Here is a 23,797-nt window from a genome sequence, read left to right as displayed (position 1 = left end):
GGTTGCCTCTAGTTCCCAAGTAAGCCAATTTATTCAGCCTCATTTCCCTGATAGGGATGGGAAACTCCTTCAGTCATCACTGGGAATACCCGGAGTGTCTTAGCAATCTGCTTTACACAATTTGCATTCTTCCTCTTCCTTGAGGAATGAGCATGGAAGATATGAATAAATTTGGATGCTTCAGACCAACTTTAAGACAAAAAGTTGATTAATCAATCTATCTGGCAACAATAAACTGCAACAATGGCATCTTTTTAAATTGAATGAGAGGTATCTATATATAATATATCTATTTTCCCTTCCTCAAAACAGTAAATTGGGCAAACACAGTGATTTAAAAAATGCTTCAAGAATAGGCGCTCAACCCTTGTATTAGGGTCTTATGTAGTCCATGGCAACGATGTGTTAATTAACATGTAATAAAAGAAAATTTTGTAGCAGATTGAAAGAAATGATATTTAAGTAGAATAGAAATATTGGGGTCTTGTTATCATCCTAAGATTAAAAAAATATACAAATTAATTCAAATGTTTTATTTGAACATAAAAATATAACAAGACTTAAAATGGAAACTAAAGAATCAAATGTATTTGCAATTATTTCTTCATTTGAGGGGCTTGAAAAATGGATCTATAACAAACCAAAAAATTTCTTCAAAATGAAGATATAATTACTAAACTAGAAAAACAGTCAACAGACTGGGAGAAGATCATTACCAGCAATACATCTGAAAAAGGCCTAATATCCAAAATATACATGGAGCTCAAGAAACTAATCCCTCCTAGAGCTAATAAACAAATCACTAAATAAGCAAAGGAGCTAAGGAAAGAACTCTCTAAATAGGGGTAAAGAATGGCAAAGAAATACAAGAGGAAATGTTCAGCATCCTTTGCCATAAAAGAAATGCAAACCAAAACAACTCTCAGATTCAATCTCACAATATTGGTGAGAATGGCCAACATTGTGAATTCAAACAACAACAAATGGTGGGGATGTGGGGAGAAAGGAATGCTATTGCACTGTTGATAGGAATGTAAACTACTAAACCACTCTGGACAGCAGTCTGGAGGTTCCCCAAAAAACTAAACATAGATCTTCCCTATGATCCAACCACACCACTCCTGGGCATTTACGCAGAACATCACACTTCAAGATCCCATATAGCACATCATTTTCAATCCAGAGGTATATGAATAACCAAGGTCTGAAAACAACCCAGATGTCCTACAATATAAATGAATGGATCCAAAACAGGTGTTACTGATACACAATGGATTATTACACATGTAATAACATGTCATTTGCAGGGAATTGGATTGACCTAGAACAACTCCTGTTAAGTGAGGTAAACCACGTTAGCAAGACAACCAGTGAAAGTTTTCTCTCGTGCAGAAGCAATATCTAAAACACTCCAGGGCATGATAAATCTTACAGGACTCTAGGCATTCACACACAGTGAAACCAAAGGAAGATTCTCTTAGGAGAGGAAAGCAAAGGCACAATGTCTATCTGCATCATCATACAAAGTAATGTTTACTGAAATGAACTCCATGAAATGGAAGCAATAACTTTTTCTTGTTTTCATTTTCTTTTGATTTTGTCCTGTTTGTTCATTTATCTGTCTTTGGGAGAGAAGGCAAAGTCACAGAAATGGAGGGACAAATGTTAAACAAATGCAGCAATGATATTCAGTGGACACTCTGTTGAAAATGAACTTTATACATTGTGGGTAGGGCTGAGAGGAAAACTAGAAGAGAGCACAGGAAGGGATAATATTGTCCAAAAAGAAATGTACTCATTACTTGGCTTCTGTAACTGTAACCCCTTTGTACATTGCCTTTATAATAACAATAACAAAAAATTAAAAAAGGAAAAAAGTCTCTCCATTTATAAATTTTGTTATCAGTCTAAAGACTTCTCTATTAAAATGGTAACAGTTGTGATTTTTAGTCATCCATTTATATTGATTTATTAGTGAATTCAATCTGGTACACACAAAGAAATAACAGGCAATACTATTCTTGCTGTTAAATGAATAATACCTCGTTATTACTGAATAAATTGAAAGAATAAATACAACAAAGGCATAAGTGAGACAACACTGGGAGAAGATAAAAACTGACAATCCGTTGGAATTCCTAAGGTCAGAGGGGAACCATGTGAGGATGGCACAGAAGGCTCCTCTTGAATTATAGTCATTGAGAATACAGGGGGCCACTTTATCATTCTCATTGTCTGCACACAGTGTTAGAACAAAGTGGAATAAAGTTAATGTCTTCAAGGGAGAGGAATCTGTCATTTTCCCGACTGTAAAACTACACCCATAACTCTAATAGGACATCTTACAACTTGGAGCATATGGTCACAAGTACTGGCATATTGCTGAAAGTAATCTGACTGAGCAGGCAACTTTCACCTTTCTGATGAAAGTAACCATAACTCCTGGAGCTGATGTAATTTTGTGATTTAGGAACCAATATCAATCATACTTGGACACCCTGTTGCTTTTCCAAGAGCACTATGCAAATTGTGTAATGTTATTTGCTGGGAGTTTTTTTTTCCTTCTTCTTCCATATTGGACTCAAATTGAATATTGCTTAATGCTCCTTTTCTTTTCTGCCTGCAAGAAGTACAAGCCTATAGGCATATGCAGAGCAAAGGTGTTGTAAGGTTTTTGTTGTTTTTTTTTTTGTGTGTGTGTGTGTGGAATCTCACTTTTCTTTGAGAACTAAAGAGGACATTGGAGATGTATTTACTATATGTGTAATTAATTCTTTCACAGTATTAAGATATTACTGATTTTGAATAGGAAGGTAATAGTTGTTTTTAAGTGCAAAAATAAAACAATAAACTATTTTTCTACCATTATGCTAGAAACTATGGCAGAAGATGTTCTGTTTGTGAAACAGCATACTCAGAGATTGATTTAGAATAAAAAATTAAATTGATTAATTCCCTAAATGTTTCATTTTAAGAATTTTATAGATCCCCATTGTCAGTGAGCTGCTCTGGAAAACATAGAGCTTAGAAGTCAGTGTTTGAAGTTAGATATCTTACTGCCCTCTTCTTTATATTGTTTACACTTTTATTTATTTTACATTGAAGTATCTTTTACATATCAAATCCAAAATGACCTATTAAGAAGTAAAAGTGGTATTTTAATTTTGTGTGACCATTTAGTGCTTTAAGACCTATTCTAACAACTTGTACAATGTAAGAACAACTTTGTAACCTTGTAGAGCTTGCATGTGCTAAAACTTTTGAGATCTGTTGCCTTGTATTCTGAATGAATAAGAAGAAATATCAGTAAACTGGAAGGCTAAAATGTTTCCCACCAATTAGGGTAAATATTGAAGCTATTCAAATGTGGGATTCAACAGGAAAAGAAACAAAAACTCAAGGACATAGAACAAGAGAACACATTTGCTTATGTGGGGTACAGAGCAAATATGGAGATGTAGGACAAAAAGTATGAGTAGCAGAGCTAAAGAAAAACACATATACAAAAAGAAACTACACTATACAAAAAGAAACTACACATTGTGTTGTGTTTAGCAATTTTCCTAAAAGAAATTTTAGATGCTGTTGGCACTTTCAGGCTCAAATTTATGTGAAAGACTAGATATGTTCCTCTTATATATTGTAGATAGCACTTCACTATCTACAGTTGTATTAATCATCATGTTGTATGCATTAAATACATACATTGAAAATATTTTTTGAAAACAACACAGGAGATAGAATGTTTTGAAATATGGAAGGCTAGGTCCAAGCTAAGAAGGTTAAATGTTGTGAAATTCAAGCTAGAATACAAGCTGAAGTACAGAAACATTTCCATTAGAAAAACAGAAACGGAAGTGGCCCAAGATTCTGAATTTGGGAAGATAGGAGATCTAGTGTGGGTTGCAGCAGGACTGTATGAATCTGAGATAAATTGGAGAGAATGTGTTGAGCAAAATGTGCAGGCTTTAACAATTTTTCTTTCAGCATGTGTGTAGCATAGCAGACTACTAACACTAAAAGGAAATGTAGAAATGCCATAACATGTCTGCTCTCAGAATGTTAACATATTTGAGATTCATAAATCAGAGGGACATGGCATCCCACAAGAAACGTGACCCAGAGCAACTCCACTGGACGGGAGGAAAAAACAATACTTTGCATACTCCATTCTCTCTGCTGCCCAGATTATATTGATTCACAATGGCTTAGAAGATGGAGATCAAGAAGCTAGAGACATAGGAGAATTTTCAGGATAAAGAAAGACGGCACCCACTTCAAATAAACAAAGGGTTGGAAGATACTGCTCTGATTCCTGTCATTTACCATAGACTCAGTGGCTTTCGAGAATAGCACAGTCCCTATCTTACAGTTCTGTAGGTCAAAGTATGAAATAAGTCCCAGGGTGATACACTCAAGATGGCAACAGAGCTGAGCTGTTGTAGACATGCCAGAGGGAAATTGTTCCTCTACTAGGGACCTTTTGGGCACCCTTCAACTATAATGTTGAAAACCTTCCCCCGCCATGGGGGGCGTTGCGGGGCGGGTAGGATTTCTTTTTCTTGCGTTCACAGCTAAGATCAACTTATAAAGATGCCTGATAGCATGGGATCATTTAGATATTACAAGATATTCTCCTTTTCAAAAGTCCTCAACTCAATGATTTCTGCAATTACCCTCATCACAAAAGGCAACATGTAAACATTGAAATATTCAGCGTGTGTGCAGGTGCTGGTGGCTCATGCTTATAATCCTAGCTCTTCAGACGGTTTGAAAGTCAGTCCAGACAGAAAACTCCAATTAGAGACATTCACATCTAATTAATCACAAAAAAAGCTGGAAGTGGTGCTGTGGCTCAAGTGGTAGAGTACTAGCTTTGGGCAAAAAGAGACTGAGGAACATTGCTTAGGCCCTGAGTTCCAGCCACGAACAAACAAACAGACAAACAAATACAATACTCCATAATACAACATGTAAATGTTTAAACATTCGTGAGACTTGCTAACAAGGGGGAGGGAGGACATCGTACTCCTAATTACACATTTGTAGCTTATTTGTGTACTTAACTATTATTGCAACATGTGATGTTGAAAGAAAATAAAATATGGACAGGTTAATGTGTTCCTAATTTTTTTGGTATTTGAGGAGTACTTAAATGTAAACTATAATTACTTGATTAGCAGGGTTTATTTTATTTTTATTTTATTTTATTTTTTGACTTTGGACATTAAACCCACATCCAAGATATGTATAAGGCCCTTATTTAAACAAAGTATCCAAATGAAAAACAAATAACTCATATTTACTGAATAAAGGCTCTAACATAAATTTCAAATTAGATGCTCTGTCTCTGTCTCTGTCTCTGTCTCTCTCTCTCTCTCTCTCTCTCTCTCCATCTATCTATCTAATCTAATCTATCATCTATCCAAAGCAATGTAGTAATGCTAGGCTACAAAGTCCTGCTACAATAGCATTGTTTAACTTTTTTTTTTTTTTTTGCCAGTCCTGGGGACTGGACTCAGGACCTGAACACTGTCCCTGGCTTCTTTTTACTCAAGGCTAGTACTCTGTCACTTGAGCCACAGTGCCACTTCTGACCTTTTCTATATATGTGGTGCTGGGAATCGAACCCAGGGCTTCATGTATATGAGACAAGCACTCTTGCCACTAGGCCCTATTCCCAATCTACAATAGCATTTAACTGCTTTTTGAAAATTATTACTGATACCCAATCAATTAATTTATACGTAAATCCTTCAGAAAAATGATCCTTTCAATAAGAATCTCATCTACTAAAGAGCTTGGCTTATGTTCAGTATATGATTGTTTTACATACATTTATTAAGTGACAGAAAGTAACTCTTGGTCCTACTTTTTTCTGAAATGTGATGACTTTCAAACTCCTGTTGGGTATGATCTTTATGACGAATAGAATGCCTGTCATCAAGCATGAAAATATAGCTCAGCCAGTTCTTTTTTGCTTTTGGTTAAAACACTATACTCTTGATTTGGAATTACCAGGGCTAACACTTACCTTTATAATTATCGATAGTTAAATCTATTTCTACAAAGAAACAAGTAGTACTGGGGATTTAATTATTTTTTCTATAAATACATTTAAATTTGGATTTTGCTTCATTTTAAACATAGATTCTAACGCATAAGGACCCAGTAGAGAATGCCTCTGTGGCAGAGAGATGGATAGTGAGCCCATTTCATTCAGAAAAGCAAAACAGAGAAGAAAAAGATAGGCAATGCTGGATTTGAGAGATGAATAATACGTTACCCGTAACTTAATTTCCCAACAAAAGAAGAATAATTATACAGTGGTCATTTAGCCAAGCAGAACAGAAGAAAAGTTCATAGTTAGCCAAAAATTTACTTTATTTTGAACTGTGTAGATCTAAGAGCAGCCTTCCAAAAGTTTACTGGATAAGTAAACTATTGTATAGCCACAGAATGGAATATTACTCAGTGATTAAAAAAGAAATGTGTTGTCCAGATATGAAGATACGATCGCTGAAACTTTAGAAAAGGCCGAAATAAATGGCTTGGCAGAAGAAAAAAATTTAAGAAGAGAGAATCTACCCACATCCATAAGAACACATACAATCTATGACACCAAGTCTCCCTTGATATTAAGTATGGAACTCAATGAGAATGTTTCATGCTGGTCATCATTTGTACCAAATGTGTTCTACTAACAAGAGGGAAAACTAAGGAGGTCAAAAGGAGATGTATGGGGATTCTCTGAGAAAAAAATAAAAGTATTTGCATCTGGGGTTCTCACAGCTGGAAATACTGTCACAATTAAAGAACTCCCCTGTAGTGATACAGAAAGAAGAACATATCTATGAAGAGTTAGTTTCTATGTTGAATTTGTATTTCATTACTGGAATCTATTTTCGTGTCTTTCTAGGATATTCCTCTCCTTTGATTTTTTTGCTGCTTAGAATTTCTCTTCATGATATATCTGATAGTAAGTCATTTTTACATTTACTCTCTGGTCTCTAAGGGCAAAAGCACTTTCCATGAAACAGGAGCTGCCTCTCAGGTTCTAGCCTTGAGTAGTTTGTCAAAAATATCTGAATAGTCTACAAATAACACAGTTGTAGCTATATCTACTTCTTTCATATGTCCACTTTGTATGGTAATAGTCCCTCTATTATTTGTAATTATTTAGCCTGTAGATAAAACTGGTTTTCATTATTTTATATTGAAACCATAAGAATGAAGAAGACACTTTCCATGGTAACCCGAGTAATCACTTTATTGTGAGAAACCAGCTCAATGTTCCAGAAAACCAACTATTTATTTATTCAAGTCTTCATGCTGTCTGGGTAAAATACCTGGTAATAAAGTGAAACTTCTATATAAAAATTACACTTTCATTAAGGAGGCCTATGCAGCATAGTCAATAAGACAAATGTTTCTCAGCATGGTTGCATCTGTAAAATTCTAGAAACATTTGTCTTTTGAATTAACCTTTTCCTTTGTAGAATATTAATCATATAATTATTTGAAATTTAGAGTGACATTTCTTCACTTTTTTGCATATTTACGAGGTAGATTTTGAAATTATAAAAGTGTAAGTGCTGTTCAAAATGAAACAGTTTAGAAAGGTATGTAGTAGTATGCAGATTTCTCCATATAACCACAAACCCTCTTTCACATATGCAAATTGCAGAACCCTTTCTAGATAGAACTCTTTAGTGCCTTTGTAGAACTGCATCTGCTTTTTCAGGTTTTTCATTTATAAATATGTGATGGGCTCATCAGATACAATGAATTATATGCTATGCACATACTTTTGTAAGCTTCTCGTGTTATAGATATCAATTAATGTTCCATTATTCATAAGCATATGGACACATATGTAAAGATAATGAATGTTTGTGGTTCAGGGATATGTTTGGGAAAGAAAAAGTCAGAATTTCCTTTAGTGAGAATTAACAGCTATAGGAAACATTTGGTGTAGTGACAGCCCTTTGCCTAGAGTCATATATTTCTAATCTTGAGAATCAAGTCTAGAAGTCACTGCACATTATTAAGGCTTAGCAGTGAATTTCCTGAGCCCATGTCAGTCTTGCAAGACTTCATTTTCACAAATATACTGCAGTCTTGAAGTGTGCTGAACATAACACTTACAACACTTCAGAAGTTTACACTTGGCTCTTAGCCAAATAATACAATCTTTGTCTGACTGTCAGTGGAAAATATTCCATTAGATGAATATACAGTGGAATGAATTCTTCCTACAGGACTTAAACTCAACAAAACATTGCCATATAATTTCATTGGATCTACATTTCTCATAAAGCAATGCCACTTTAGAGGTTACATGGAATTAAATATGCTTTCTTTTCTGGAAACTGACTATGGTTGGGTTGCAAACTTCCCCAATTCCAACAATGTCTTATTTTTATACCAGAAATCTAGAATTAAAGCTTAATTAAGAACTGGTCTTTAAAATTCTCACGAGGAGCCATGTGAGAGGAACTCTGTAATTTTTGGCTGTCTCCTAGGGAGCTCACTAGTTACAACATCCTCCATATTTCTTAATAACAAACTCTCTGCATGTCTGTGTAGTCTGGAGCAGGAAAGCAGATGTCAGACTAGTTCATGAGCGGATATTTATGAAATCTGCTAATATTAGTCAATGTCTTTTTAGCATACAGATAAAATTGTTTACTTGGTACTATATAGTCTATGAGTTCTTTTTCTTTTTAGGCCTTGTGACTATACACACACAAAGACACACACACACACACACACACTCACATTTGCATACCAGAGCTTCCATAAATTGAAAACACAGTTACATGCATACAGATCATTCAGTGGACGTGAACGGATAACATTTTCAGTCGAGGTTTCTTCGAGGTTTTGATGTAGAACTGTAGAGGGTAGGAGAACCAGGAATGAGAATATAAATAAAATGTGAATAGTAGCTAATCTCTGGGAGAAACAGGTTTATGCCTCTGTGATCTTGATCTTCTTCTTCTTCTTCTTCTTCTTCTTCTCCTTCTGCTTTTTCGTCCTCCTCCTCTTCCTCCTCCTCCTCCTTCTCCTTCATTTTTGACAGTCTTGGGGCTTGAACTTAGGTCCTGAGCACTGTCCCTGGCTTATTTTTGCTCAAGGCTAGCACTCTACCTTGAGCCACAGTGCCACTTCTGGCTATAAATAAATAAATAAATAAATAAATAAATAAATAAATATACACACATATATATATTGCTGAGGAATTGAACCTCGGGCTTCATGTATATGAGGCAAGCAGTCTAACACTAGGCCATATTCTTAGCCCCTGTGATATTTGTTTTAAAATTTTATCTTCTGGATTTTTATCAAATGATTACATAAATTGATGTTGTATTATTAGAACTGATTATAGAAATATCATATTTTAATTAGATACTAAAAATTACCAAGAATTGTCTGCTCCATTCTATGACCAAGTACAAAAACAAAGTATCATTTTACACAATCTTAACACTAATGTGGGATAAACAAATGGGAGTTTGAACTCCCATAAGTCCTTCTGGCTTATATGCCTAGGTACAAAATATTTTTTACAAGTTGAAGGGAAATCTTTACATAAGCTTCTAAATATTTGAGACCAAGATTGAATACAGTTTATACAATAAACAATGAAGTAAGACATTGTTGGTTGCATCTTTTCAACTTCTCTAGCCTATTTCTTGCCTGTGTAAACTAACTACTTCAGATAAGATACTTGAAGGAGGAGTGGTAAGATCTACTTTGAAAATCCTAAAGTGGTTGACTTTCACTGATTCTTAATAATTATAAAGTTCAAAGATCTAAGAATAAAATTCAGAAGAGAAAGTTAAGCATATGACCTACCACTATAATGAGTATTCAATATGTTATTGGAAAATTGCATAAGCCATGTGGATTCAAGTTTAAAATTTACAAAAACAAAAATGTGTGTCATTTGGAGAATCATGGTGTAAAAGTTCATCACATTTATACTGAGAATTGAAATTAAGAATGTCCAAAATTTAGTTCATTTCAGCACTATGTATTGGTAAATTATAGGCTGCTGGTTTTCACCTAGTTGGGAAATACTACTGGCTGCTAAATTAATATGAAACATTATGGATACCATGTTTTAATGAAGGAAGAGAGGTGAAGACATATTTTAAAGAGATTGTTTTATACATTTTTAAGGAAGAAAACTAACAAAGTTGGTGCACTCTGGGCATATAACATTCTGTTTCCTTTTGTAGGTTATGGATAGATCTTCATTGTATTAATTTTCATAATTTTTCATGTAACTTTTTACCATATTTCTCTATGGTAGTTCTTAATTTTATAAATAGTTTTGAAATGTTTAGCATCAAAGATTTTTATGATAGCTAAGAGGAGAGGTTTTATTGGTGTTGCATTTTTATTCCTAGCAAATCAGAAACAGTAGACCCATGAATCCTGCCAAATACTTCTTTCCATTCCCATAAGATTACAGTTGCTTAATTGATCTGTGTATTTACTTTGGAAGAGACTATTTCATAGCTTTGTAATTTCTTAATCCTGTAATGCATATTACTGAGGAAAAAGGATGAGTCTCAGCTTGAATGCTCTAGGAATTTTTTTGTGGGATCTCCTACTCTACTCCTCCCCTACTGGTTCTGAAAATAATATGGACATACAGACACAGAGAAACATAGACTCAGGGCTAAATCCAGTAGGCAGATATATTTACCAAAAAAAAAAAAAAACAGGCTAAGTTGAAGTAGACAGACTATTGTTTAAAGTTCTGTCAAAGTTTACCATATGCTCACATTGTTATCAACCATGCTGACAAAACTAGAGTTTACAGAGCGTACTATCATGCCAATCAATTGTGATGGCACAGTGTGTGCACTTACCTGAACGCCTTCCTCGTAGACGTAAGTTCACTTAGTCATCAGGCATACACCATAAAAGAAATAAAGACAATGCTGGGATCCAAAAACATTTTTTTCTCAAATAATATTAGACACTTGGATTTGAATCTAAAGTCTGGCACCAGTGATCTTCAATAGTTTGTGAAGTCCCACCTCCTATCTTGCCCGGGTGAGGTGAGAGCCTGGTGACAGGTAACACATGATTAGCCAGAGGCAGAGAGAAGGGTGTTGAATGTGCCATCCTTTAATAATTCTAATCTTTCCATACTTTAGTTTTTATTATGTAAAAGACCTCTTGCTGCTTCACTTTTCCCTTCTTGCATTTAATGCTCACACTGTTTATTTGAATTAAATGTTTATTAGTCCTATGTTGGAGGTAGTAAAAATTTAAACATAATGTGTAGTTTGCTTATGGTTCAACACAACCTTGGTTAAGTTTAAAGTTGGCCACTTTTGAAATGGTATTTCATAATGGTATTTTTACCCAGTGTTAAGCTAGGTGTGATACATGGAGAATATTCTTTCCTAGAACTCTCTGGTATTTTGTCTTTCCCTAATATTTTAGCATTGTTAGGAAAGATTATGATCACCATAACACAATGCATTTTATTTTATTTTGGTAGGTAGAAAATCAATAGCCTTACAAGACTCATGCATCCATGTTAGGGTAAACTTTTTATAATGCTACCTATGTAACTATATATGTACCTGTATCTATACCTACATCCGTATTCCTTGGACCACCAAAATGGGTGGATGTGTTTTCATCAGAAGTTTTTGTATGTTACATAGGAAATTTAGCTCAAATTTGATGAAGTATTTCCACTTTGAAGCATCTTGCTTACACTGATGTACCACACTTGGGATTCTAGAATTAAATCTAATGTGAAAGGAAACTGTAATAAAATCAATCACACATCAGTATTAAATTTTCAGAGAGAAATAAAAATACAGAAGTGAAATTCCTTTTCAAATCAGAGGAATTAATTTCAAAGATGTTAAAGGCAGAATTCATCCATACTGATAACCCATTCAGCAACAGAGAAAGTAATCACATGCATATTATTAATACCTGCATATTGAGCCTTTTTCCAATCTTCAGCAAAATAATTCTAATGCTCAACATTTTGTGGCTGGTAGAAGTCTAAAATCACCATCTATGACCAAGAAGGATTGACTAAGAGCTGGTTTACTAAGAACTCCTGACGTGGTATTTCCGCTTTAATTTGTAATAGGATATTTCACCTTCATTGCCAACAATCCTATAGAAAACATAATTGTTTTAAGTATACATGTAACCAAAGTGAGGCTCTTGTTTTTGTTTTTCTCAACAAAAATGGGGTACCATACCTTTTTGACTGATGTCCTAGTGCCTTCTGTCCTAGTCTCTGCTTCGGAAATTTCTCTGATATTCTCACTGAACTGACTGTATGCCCTTCTCAACAGGTTTCTGAGTTTAAGGTGTTATTTACCTTTTTCATTGTCAAAGTAATGTGCAGAGGGGTTACAGTTACATATACAAGGCATTGAGTATATTTCTAATCAAACTTGTTACCTCCTCCTTCATTTTTCTCCCCCTTCCCCCCCTCCCTGGCTCCCTTCCCAGCCTCCCCTGAAATGTACATTTGGTTTACAGCATATTGTCTTTAAGTACTGCTGTTGCATTGGTTCTCCTTTTACCCTTTGTCTCTCCATTTTGGTATTACCCTTTCCCTAGTTTATACAGTACTCACTGTACCAAAGTCAGTTACAGTGACAATGGGGTAAAAGCATGGTGATGAAAGACATAAGAACAAGGCATAATTTCATAGGGAATATTTGGAAATAACAAAATCAAAGAAAAACCACTTATTTCCGAATCTTTTAGTTCATTTCACTTAGGATCATTGTATGTGATCATATATACATTGCTTTTGGACTAATGTTATCCTTTGCTAGGACTATCCTAGACAAGTACTAATTGTTTCCAATGAAGGAAAACATAGAGTCTAGGTCTCTTTGAGTTTTTTTTTTTTTGCCAGTCCTGGGGCCTGAGCACTGTCCCTGGTTTCTTTTTGCTCAAGGCTAGCACTCTGCCACTTGAGCCACAGCACCACTTCTGGCCGTTTTCTGTATATGTGGTGATGGGGAATTGAACCCAGGTCCTCATGTATACGAGGCAAGCACTCTTGCCACTAGGCCATATCCCCAGCCCCTCTCTTTGAGTTTTATCTCTTCACTTAGTATGATTTTTTTCCAAGTCTTTCCATTTCCTCACAAATGGGGCTAAGTCATTCCTTCTAAAAGATGCATAGAACTCATTTTACCACATTTTCTTGATCCATTCATCTATTGAGGTATCTGGGTTGGTCCCATATTTTAGTGATGGTACGTTTTGTTGCAATAAACATAGTTGTGCTGGTAGCTTCAGTGTGATCTTTCTTGTAATCCATTGGGTAAATGCCCATTTAAAACCTGTTCTTATTGGAACCCTGGGCACAAGAAACTCTATTTTGTAAAGTTTCTCTTCTCATCAGAGTTTTAATATTTTAATCCATAATTATCACCTAGTAGATATTTCTTGAAGACTGAACAGAATGCGTTGTGCCTCCTTTACTTCTAAGGGAAAGAGTCTACTTCTCAAGTCATTCATTTCATTCCAATTTCCCTAAACATTCCAGGTAAGTTTTAAAAATTCTAATCTACTTCAATTGTATATATTTCCTTTTTTGATACGAAAAGTAGCATATAAGTGGATTAATATTTTCAAAGCCTTTCCATTTTCTTTGAACCTGAGATAGTTATTTTCTTAACATGAACTTTTTCATTCTATCTTTTGAGTTTATCAAAAGCAAGTTGTTGGTTTCTACCAAATGATGGGATATGTTAAAAAAAAAAACAAGAAACTTTTCTAGTATCATTCATCTAATTACAGTATTTTAACACATGCTGTAGACTTGTATAATGAGTTTTGACAAATTGTTCTAAATATTTCTTTCAGAGAAACTTGGTCTTCTCTCAATCTTCTTTTCACCCCCCTTGAGGGAGAGGGTAGAGTTGCTTCGCCATGGTGGAAGTAAATCCATTCTCCTGAAGCAACCTGATGGCTTCCACAATATGGTTCTGTGATCTTTCCACCTTTCCTGCCTTTCAAGTTGGTTCCTATCTAACGAAATCCAACCCTTCATAAAAATAAGTTCTACATTGTCTCCAATTAGTAACTCAAAATGTACTTGTAGTAAGAGGCTTAAAATACCTTTGTCTTCTCTTCATTTTAGGAAGTCATTTCATGTTGTAAAATCTTCCAAATGCATTAAACCAATGTGAGTCATGGAAATAATTAGAATATCTTAACATTTTTATATTATTCTATATTATTCTAATACTTTTATGTTAATTGTTCCTTAATCACATTTGCTTGGATGTGCCTTGGTGATCTCCATCATTCTCTAAAGGAAATTTATATCTTGCTACAGGTTAATTAGTTTGTTTTATTTTACCCTCTTTTTCCAAAGGCAAAATAATTCTTTATAAAAATTCAACTAATTAATTTATATTTTAATTAATATGAAAATAGAGAAAAAATGAAAGAAAAATATTTAGTTACTGTTATATGGCAAACCAGCTGCTATCTAAATTGGGTGTCTAAATCTAGATTGATTTAAATGGTTCACTTAATTAAACTATTTATCTTGTACTTAGGAGTGCATATATGTCTACTTTGGCTTATATCCTGACATCAGATGGCAGGAATTCTTGATCCTTTTCAATCTTTTATTCTGGAAATTAGTATGAGTTATGAGAAATAAAAAATATATATGTGCATATATATACATATATCCTTTGAACTTCTAAACATTTACAGAGTACTTCTCCATCACTTGGCCCCATAAAACCTTGAAGAACTATTTCCTGCCAGTTGTGGGTGTCTCACGCATAATCCTAGTTATTCAGAAGGCTGAGATCTATGGATCATGGTTCAAACCCTGCTGGTGCAGTAAGGTCCCTATGAGACTCTTAACTCCATTGAATAACCAGAATATTGGAAATGGTACTGTGGCTCAACGTGATAGAGCACTAGTCTTAAAAGAGATTGAGGACAGTGCCCAGGCCCTGAGTTCAAGCCCCACACCTGACAAAAAAATAAAAATAATTTCTTCCATAATATTTTTAAGTGGATTTTATTTACTTTGCCATATTTCATGAATTTCAAGCCAGGACAGCAGTTGACAGCTCCCTTTCACTGCTTCTAGGCCATTCTGTAGTAGTTGGCTGAGGATCTCATAACAAAAGACCACAGACTTGGTGCCATAGAGAACAGAATTTAATTTTCTCCCATTTCCAGAGGGAAGAAGGCAGAAAAGAAATGCTGACAAGAGTGAGCTCTTTTCTTACCATGGGAATGCGATACCCTCTTTTATGCCAGTCCTGACTCTTGGACTCAGGGTCTGAGCACTGTCCCTGGCTTCTTTTTGCTCAAGGCTAGCACTCTGCCACTTGAGCCACAGCACCTCTTCTGGCTTTTTCTACATATGTGGTGCTGAGGAAGCAAATCCAGGGCTTCATGTATACAAGACAATCGTTCTTGCCACTAGGCCACATTCCCAGCCCCGTGGTATCCTCTTTCTTATCTTCAAATCCAGTGACATACAATGACACTGGGACTTTATGACATCAGGAATTTTGAGGAGGGCCCATCCTAAAAGTCTCATTTAACTTTACCCCGTCAAACACCCTATCTCCAAGCAGTTTTTCTGTGAGTTCTTAGCTTTAAGAGTACCATATTAATCTGGGAAAACCAGTTCAGTTTATTATACCATTTTGATCATTCTTTGAAAGTCAAATCCTCAATTTTTTTGTCACTGTAAACTTGGACCTATATATTCCCCCTCATTTAGCAACAAGAACAATAACAGCAACAACAAAACATAGTTAACTTACATGTCTTATTCATAATTTCAAAGTGAAGTCATTATTCCATTATATAATAGCCTCTTTTGTGCATTTTTTTATGATTTCATTGACAGTTTTCATTAAACAATCACCTTTAGCTTCCTATCAATGCCCCAAGCTGCTCTATCTTCAAAAGCTCTGGATGAATTTACTTCCCCCTCCCCCCTCACCTCACTTATACCTTTTACTGCCATTCCACTCTTCCTTAACTCTGCTAGAAAACATATTTAACTTTAGCTTTTACCCATGTTTTAAGCTTCCTTTACCCCTTTCTATTTTCTAAATCAAAAATTACAGTTCATGGTCACTAATATTCCAAACATATTTTTGCCCCCTCTTTTCCCACCCACCCCTTTTTTTTAAATCACAGTGTTATGACATCTCTGCCATGGAATGATTGTAACACAGCTCAGTAATATTTTGTTCTTTTCCAAACACTGGAAAAGAAAGTCCACAGGAAGCAAATTTCACTCAAACTATGGGAAACCTTCACAGTGCCAGGTAATGTTACTGCATTTCTTTATCCAATTCCCTATGCTATTTAAAATTATTTTTAAAAAAATCTTCAGCAATTCCAAGTTCTTTCTTGCCCCCAGACCACCCCTCGCCTCTTCTCTGATCTTATAGAGAAAAATAGAATTCCTCATATTTCCTCAGGTCAACATACTAATCTATTTAGAACAACCAGTATATCTCACTGACCATAAAATGTCTATCTTTATATATTTTCAAGGCATCTGAAAAATATCTTTCCTCACTTACCAGCTAAAGGAAATGTCTACTTCCAATATTACTATCTCAGTGAGTGGCATTTCTCTGTTTATTGTAATAAAAGGCAGAAAATTTGACAACCCTCTTCCTCTCACTCTTTACATTCCTTTCCCAAGTTTTATAGCTCATGTCTCCTAAATATCTTTTTCAGTCCATACCCTTTACCTCACTATATAACTGCTGGATCCCATTAACATTATTTTCAAATAAGTTTTCTATAACTTACGTGCTTAACAATACCCCATCTATGTTTCTACACTACATCCTGAATAAGATTTTCAAAGCACAGCATGGCATTCTTGTGAACTTTCCAACCATGCTTCAACTTTTTGGAAATCTGACATATTTTATTATAATTATAATTATTAGTATTGCGGAGTTTCAGCAATGTCTTTAGCAGATCTTTCTCGTATCATATTTTCTTGGCCTTTTTAATTCTACAGTTACTCCTTCTTTTAGTCCACTATGATTCTTGATCTTAGCACATGTGCACATTTCAATCAGTTTGTCACTGGACAGTAGGAAACCCTTAGAGAATTCTCATTCAATATTTGACAAATTAACAACAATATATTCACAAATAAGAAATGGGTCCATATCTGATTTTGGGGAAAAGGAACACACATATCAAATTATTTAAGTGAGTAAATCTATAGAAATGATAAATAGACGATAAATGCTACTATAAATGAATGAATCTTACATGAAAAGTGAATTTGAGTCATAGGGGTAGGTCCTTTAATATCAACTATAAAATTGTATTCACCAGTCTCTACAATGACTCAATCACTTGAGCAGATCTTCTACTTTGTTTTCTGATTCATCTCAAATCAAAGTACTTCCATGAGTCTTTACAACTCTAGTCTTTATTTATACCACTAGCCAATCGGTGAGGTTCCCAAGTGAATATTCCACCTGATTTTACATCTAGATTTGTATGTTTTTAATCCATTTTTACAGGTTTTCGACTATATTGACAATTTAAAAATATAAAAGGGGTTAAGTTGCTTCCCAGATTAATATATTCATTGCTTTCCCTCTTCAAATGGGGTTTCTATAGGGTGTCCAGTTTCTCTGGCTGTCTGTCCATGTTCTTCGTATTCATCATGCTTACCTGACTTTGCTGCATATTATCTGGAACATTGATGCTTCTTCTCACCTTATATGAAAGTTCTGGTGTTTTCTGTCTTCCTGTCTAATTTGCTAGATTGCTATGTCTATCATCACAGCTGTCAAAGTAAGCTGTCACACCATGGGTGTTTCATAGAAGTTTAAGGAAATAAAGAATCATGAATTAATATATTTTAGATGTTTGTTAAAACAGAAAAATGAACATTCATAGAACTTTTGAGTTGTTTTCATTATTTTTGATGAAATGACTGTGATTGAAGAACTTTGAGCATAGAAATTGATATTCCCAAGCTTTATTGGAGAAATGTCCTAAACTACTAAGTTAATGGTGATGTTAAACTTCCATAACAGGTTGCCACAAATCTATTCTTTTTTGGGGAGAGGTGGCAGCTATTTGAGTATATTGGAAACCATGTATACTGGTATTGAAAGGGAATACCAATATTGAGAGACACAGGGTAAAAAAAGACAAACAACTACAAAAGCAGTACTTGCAAAACTGTTTGGTGTAAGTGAACTGAACACCTCATGGGGGAAAGGGAAAGGGGGAGGAGAGAAGGGGGTATGAGGGAGGAGGTAACCAACAGTACAAGAAATGTATCCAATGCCTAACGTATGAAACTGTAACCTCTCTGTACATCAGTTTGATAATAAAAATTTGAAAAAAAATTCTATCAGTGGAAGTCACAAATTTTGTTCTCATCGTTTGAAATATTTGAACTTAAGACAAGATGGTTCATACAGACTAAATCATTTAAAAAATTGGCAAGACTGGAGCATTTTTCTTCAAGAATAAATAGGGGATTAATTGGTGACTATATAAAGATGAGCTTTTAGATCTGGGAAATGGAACTTTTCTTTGCTTAGTAATGATATTTTCTTTCTAGTTTAGAAAGTAACAAGTTGGGGGCTGGGAATGTGGCTCAGAGGTAGAGTGCTTGCTTAGCATGCATGAAGCCCTGGGTTCCATTCATTAGCAACACATAAACAGAAAAAGCCAGAAGAGGCGCTGTGGCTCAAGTGGTAGAGTGCTAGCCTTAAGCAAAATGAAGCCAGGACAGTGCTCAGGCCCTGAGTCCAAGACCCAGGACTGGCAGCAAAAACAAAAACAAAACGAAAATAACAAGTTAGATAAGAAATGTACTCGTTGCATTACATATGAAACTGTAACCCCTCTGTGCTTCACGTTCACAATAAAAAAATTAAGAAAATAGCATCACTATAACTTTATATTAGAGTCAATTTCTTGCTAAGAATCCTATGTTAATTAAAAAATATCCAAATCTGTGTAGGAAAAAAGCTTTAGATGATAACACAACTTCAAGTGATTGTTTACTTTGAAACGTCTCGTCTATAATTCTTACTTTGCTCTCTTCAATCTATTGAGGCTAATATATTGTCTTTTAAAATAAAATTTTAGAGTTTCATGTTTGTAAATAATTCCTAATCTTTACTTTTCTTTCTTTGGTCATCACTTGACTCAATGATTGACATTTGTCAAGCAACTAATACTTTGAAATTATCTAATTTATATTTATTAACTTACAAAACTGTGAAAAATAGGAAAGCAACATAGCACAGAAGATGAACTATATGAGTGAGTTAAAACTGAGGTAGAATATTTAAATACAATATTATTACTTTGAATTTTGACAAATATACTTCACAATGTGCAAAGTAACTTCGTAAAGAGGAAACAATGTCATTGAGTTCTATATAAATATTTAGGTTTACATTTTCATGCAATAAGAGAACATGGGATAGAATAGCAAAACTAGCTGTTCATTTAATGGACAAAAATACCAAAGCTTTTAAGCTCAAGGTGAAACAAGCTAATGTGAGATCGTTTTCAAATGAAGCAACAAGTGTGATGATTGACCCTCAGTGAAAAAGGAGAGCAAAGAATGGACAAGACACTGACACATACATGCACAGGCAAAAAACAATTCTCAACAATAAAAATTAGTATGTTAGAAGCATTAGAATAATAAGAAACTGCCCAAGATGCAGCACAAACTTGTTGAAGGAATAAAGTAACAATAAAACCACTGCTTTATTTTCAGTGAGGCAATTGTTTTGGTACAGCAAAAAATTGGCTTTCGTTCAGTGGTTCTTAAATAGAGAAATATAAACAGATTACCCAAGCCAGAACAATAGGGCTGAGGAAGGGATGGGAAGATGTTGGACGTATAAGAGTCGTGGAATTTGCACCATATGCTCTAATTTGGATCTGGACAGCTTTTTGGATGTCTTTGGAAATAAACAGGATTTCTGCTTTTTGTCTTCTTGATGTGACGTTTACATTTAGAGACAAAAAAAAAACCCTATTAGTTTGAGGAAACAATCGAAGATCTTCTGGTTTGAATATTTATTTTAATGAGAAGAGAGCCCATTTGGATGAGAAAAGGTGAAGAAAAAGCAAGTTTATACTTTCGTGGTGTGCTCAAAGATCACGTTTGTCTTATCCAGCTCTCATTTTCTTTGATTTTTAACTCATCTGTGTGACAAGACATCTGTGAGTATTTATGCCTTTTTTGGTTCTGTGCAGTCCCATTCTGGCTATCCATCAAATCCAGAACAGACTTCCCAGTGATGTTTTGTACAAAATGTAGAGTAGAATGATAACTGATTAGCATTACGTGATAAATGTACATTCTTGAGCTGAAACTGAGAAGTGCAAAACATTAAGGCAGCATCTGAGCAAGGAGCTCAGTGCACAGTCTGTCTCTTGGTTCATGTTTGCAAAGATTTTTATTCTTTCTTTCTTTCTTTTTTTATAGTGCAAATCTGTGTAGGGGACAGACCTTGTATGTTCTATGCAGCAAATGTGAAAAATGGGATAGTGGTCTGTAGTGTGCATAAATTTGGGGGAAGATGTTTTGATGAAATCTTCCTGGGATGATTGCTTATTAAAAGAGCAGAAATGTAATGGTTGCTGATACATCAAGATTGCTAAAACCTCTGAGTTGAGAAGCCTTTCTTATCCTAAATTCTCTGGCAGAAATCTCACTTATTTTCATTGTTAGAATTACAATTAATCTCTTGTAAAATCCTTGGAGCAGACAAATTAACATTTACAAACTAAGATTCTATGAAGTAAACGAGAAAATTAGGTTTGACGGACTTAGACACAAGACATCTTGCTCCATGTGAAGAATAAGATACTTAACACTAGTCAATTTTTTTTCCTGTTGTAGCAATTGGACCAGTGCTCCCAAATATTTCATTTCTTGTCAGAGAAACTAAGACTCCAAATGGTTTCCTAATTTAAAATTATACTTATAATTTTAATCATATACAATGCATATATACATAATCTGTCATATATTTGTATATATACTATTTTATGACATTGCATATTATATAGTATTTATATAATTATAAATAAGGTAAACATAAATTGGATCATATATATTATGTATATTGTGTGTGTGTGTGTTTGTGTGTGTGTGTTGGTTCTCTGGCTTGAGAACGGGCACTGACCACTGTCCCTAAGCTTTAGTGCTTAAGGCTACCACTCTACCACTTTAAGCCACAGATTCATTATTTTCTCTTTGGTAGTTAATAGGTGATAAATCCTGGGCATTCCTGCATGAGCTGGCTTTGAACCACTATCCTCAGACCTCACTCAGCCTTCTGATTATACATGTGGGACATGAATCACATTTAGTATTATCTTTTAAACGAGCATTGTAAAGGTTAAATGTGAACCGCTAGTGAGACTTGTAGTCTTTAAGGGAAAAAAAGCAACCTTTCTTTCTTAGATTACTTTTTGCAGGATACTGAGGTGCAAGCCAGATCTGACATTTAAATATGTAGTTAAAAATATAACAACTATCAAAGTTCATCCATAGTGTTATAGCATGTCTATTACAAACTGTCTTGGCTGATTTATTAAGAAACAAAAGTATAAAATAGACAAATCAAGAAGTAGTCTACTGCCATAATTTTTCATTTATTGGTCATTATTATTTCAGCTGGAAATAATCTTGCTGGGTTCTTTGTCCTCCTCATTCACTGCCCACAGGAAAATAACTGCGGTCCCGATCTCTGATGAGACCACACCACACTATCGTAATGAAGCCGCTTCAACCACTCACCTCTCCCCAGATGTTTTCCCTTATTTTCTTGAGTTGCGCTTTTTTTTTTTTTTTTTTTTTGTAAATATCTGGATTTTCTAAACTGAGTGATGGAAGTAAGGGTTACATTTTTATTTACCAAGCAGGAACTGCTATAAGAAGAAAACAGTTTTCTGTTTACAATGAGAATAGGTTATTTTTTTTTTCAGTACCAATGATGAAAGGGAAGTTTTAAACAGATCGCCTAAAGAAAAGCTAGGGGACCTGGTTATGTGAAAAAGAACCTTACCTTTAAGAACTTTATGCTTCTTCAATGTATTCAGATCCTAAGACTGGCAAGAGTAGTTGTTAAATACGATGCAAACAACGTTTCAGTTTTTTAGAAATGGTCCATTGGAAAAAAAATGTTAGAAGTTATGTTTTCCTTAGAGAGCAACCAATTGCCCTAATAACTATTTTAATCTTAAAATTTAAAGTGAAGGGTGTAGATTTGACTTTGTAGCTTATTAAAAGTTGACATACCACAGTAGTAAAAAATGATAAGTGGAATTATTTCTTTTGGTTCAGGATATACATAAACCTTCTTTGTCAACGTTGTAATCTTGTCACTAAAGTCCACAGTCTACTAATTGTGCCATGCCAATGATTGAACAATTTTAATTGTGATTCTTCTTGGCCTCTGGGTATTCCTTTCCTTCCTATAGATCAGACTAAGTTAAAATTACATCCATTTCATCAGGAAAAAACATCATTTTATCTTTTATAAAACATCATACTAATCTATTTGCATCTATTGTATATTTTTTCTGGTTCAATTATGTACTTCCCCTAAACCCCGAGCTTCCTCGTTTCAGGTAGAAGTATTCTACATTTTGTACTGGTTTTACTTATTTTATTTTGAGAACACTTTGCAATAAAATCTTGGAAAAGTTTTAACTAAACAGTTGAGATTATATTTGTTTACAATTTGATCTTTTTCAGAAGGCATATCTGAAACTGCGTTAATGGTTTATGTGTCTCTAATGTTTTATTGTCTTTATTCTCTTGTCATTGTAAAGGTGATATAGAGAGGAGTTACAGTTATATAAGTCAGGTAATGAGTACATTTAAGTATGACTGCTGCATTTTTTTTCACCCTTTGTCCCACCTTCTGTGTTCCCTCCTTAGATTCCCTCAAACAGACCAACTTTCATAGAAGACAGAAGGTGCAGAAACAAAAACAATGGTGAAGGAGAAAGAGAAACAAAAGAAAAATAAAAACAACCTCTGAGTAGTTGTATAGAGCAGGTGTCATTTAAGGAAGCAGCTATGAATGTAACACATGTTGAACAGTGGCTCCCTCTTCAACATTCTTACCTCTCTTCAACCCACCCCATCCCTTAGTATTTTTAATTTTCTAGCATATACCTGAGCTCTTGAGGCCTCCTCCTCCCTTTCCTCCTTCTTTCTTCTACCCTTATCCCATTGGCCCTACCCCCCTCTCTTGCAAGTATCCATTTTCTGGTGCATATTTGTTAGACTTTGGTTTTGCTTTTCTACAAAATTGTACTATGTGGACTCTCGACAGAGTCCCTATTCTTTAGTTAATTCATTTTTAACCACTTGCATACCATCCAATGTGTTTAATTACAGGTTCAAAGACTCGTTCTAGCTACTGCAAATGAGGGAATCTATGCAACAATTGTTTCTCTGAGTTTGACTTATTTCACTTAATACATTTTCTCAAATCTTTCCATTTCCTTATGGAATATTACAATCTCATTTTTTTTTCTGATGGATGAACAAAATTCCATTCCATGTATAGATATAGATATAGGTAGGTAGGTGTGTGGTATATAAAAGTATTTGGGGCATGGGAAGAAAATATCATCCTTACATTTTTCTTCTTTTCACATATCAATTAAAATAGGACTTTGGGGTAGTACACTTTCATGCTTCAACATTTAATTATACCCCTATTTTATGCTCCATTTTCAA

This window comes from Perognathus longimembris, chromosome 16 (genome assembly GCF_023159225.1).
Source record: "Perognathus longimembris pacificus isolate PPM17 chromosome 16, ASM2315922v1, whole genome shotgun sequence".
In the NCBI taxonomy this organism is placed as follows: domain Eukaryota; kingdom Metazoa; phylum Chordata; class Mammalia; order Rodentia; family Heteromyidae; genus Perognathus; species Perognathus longimembris.
Note: the sequence above shows the minus strand (reverse complement) of the source record.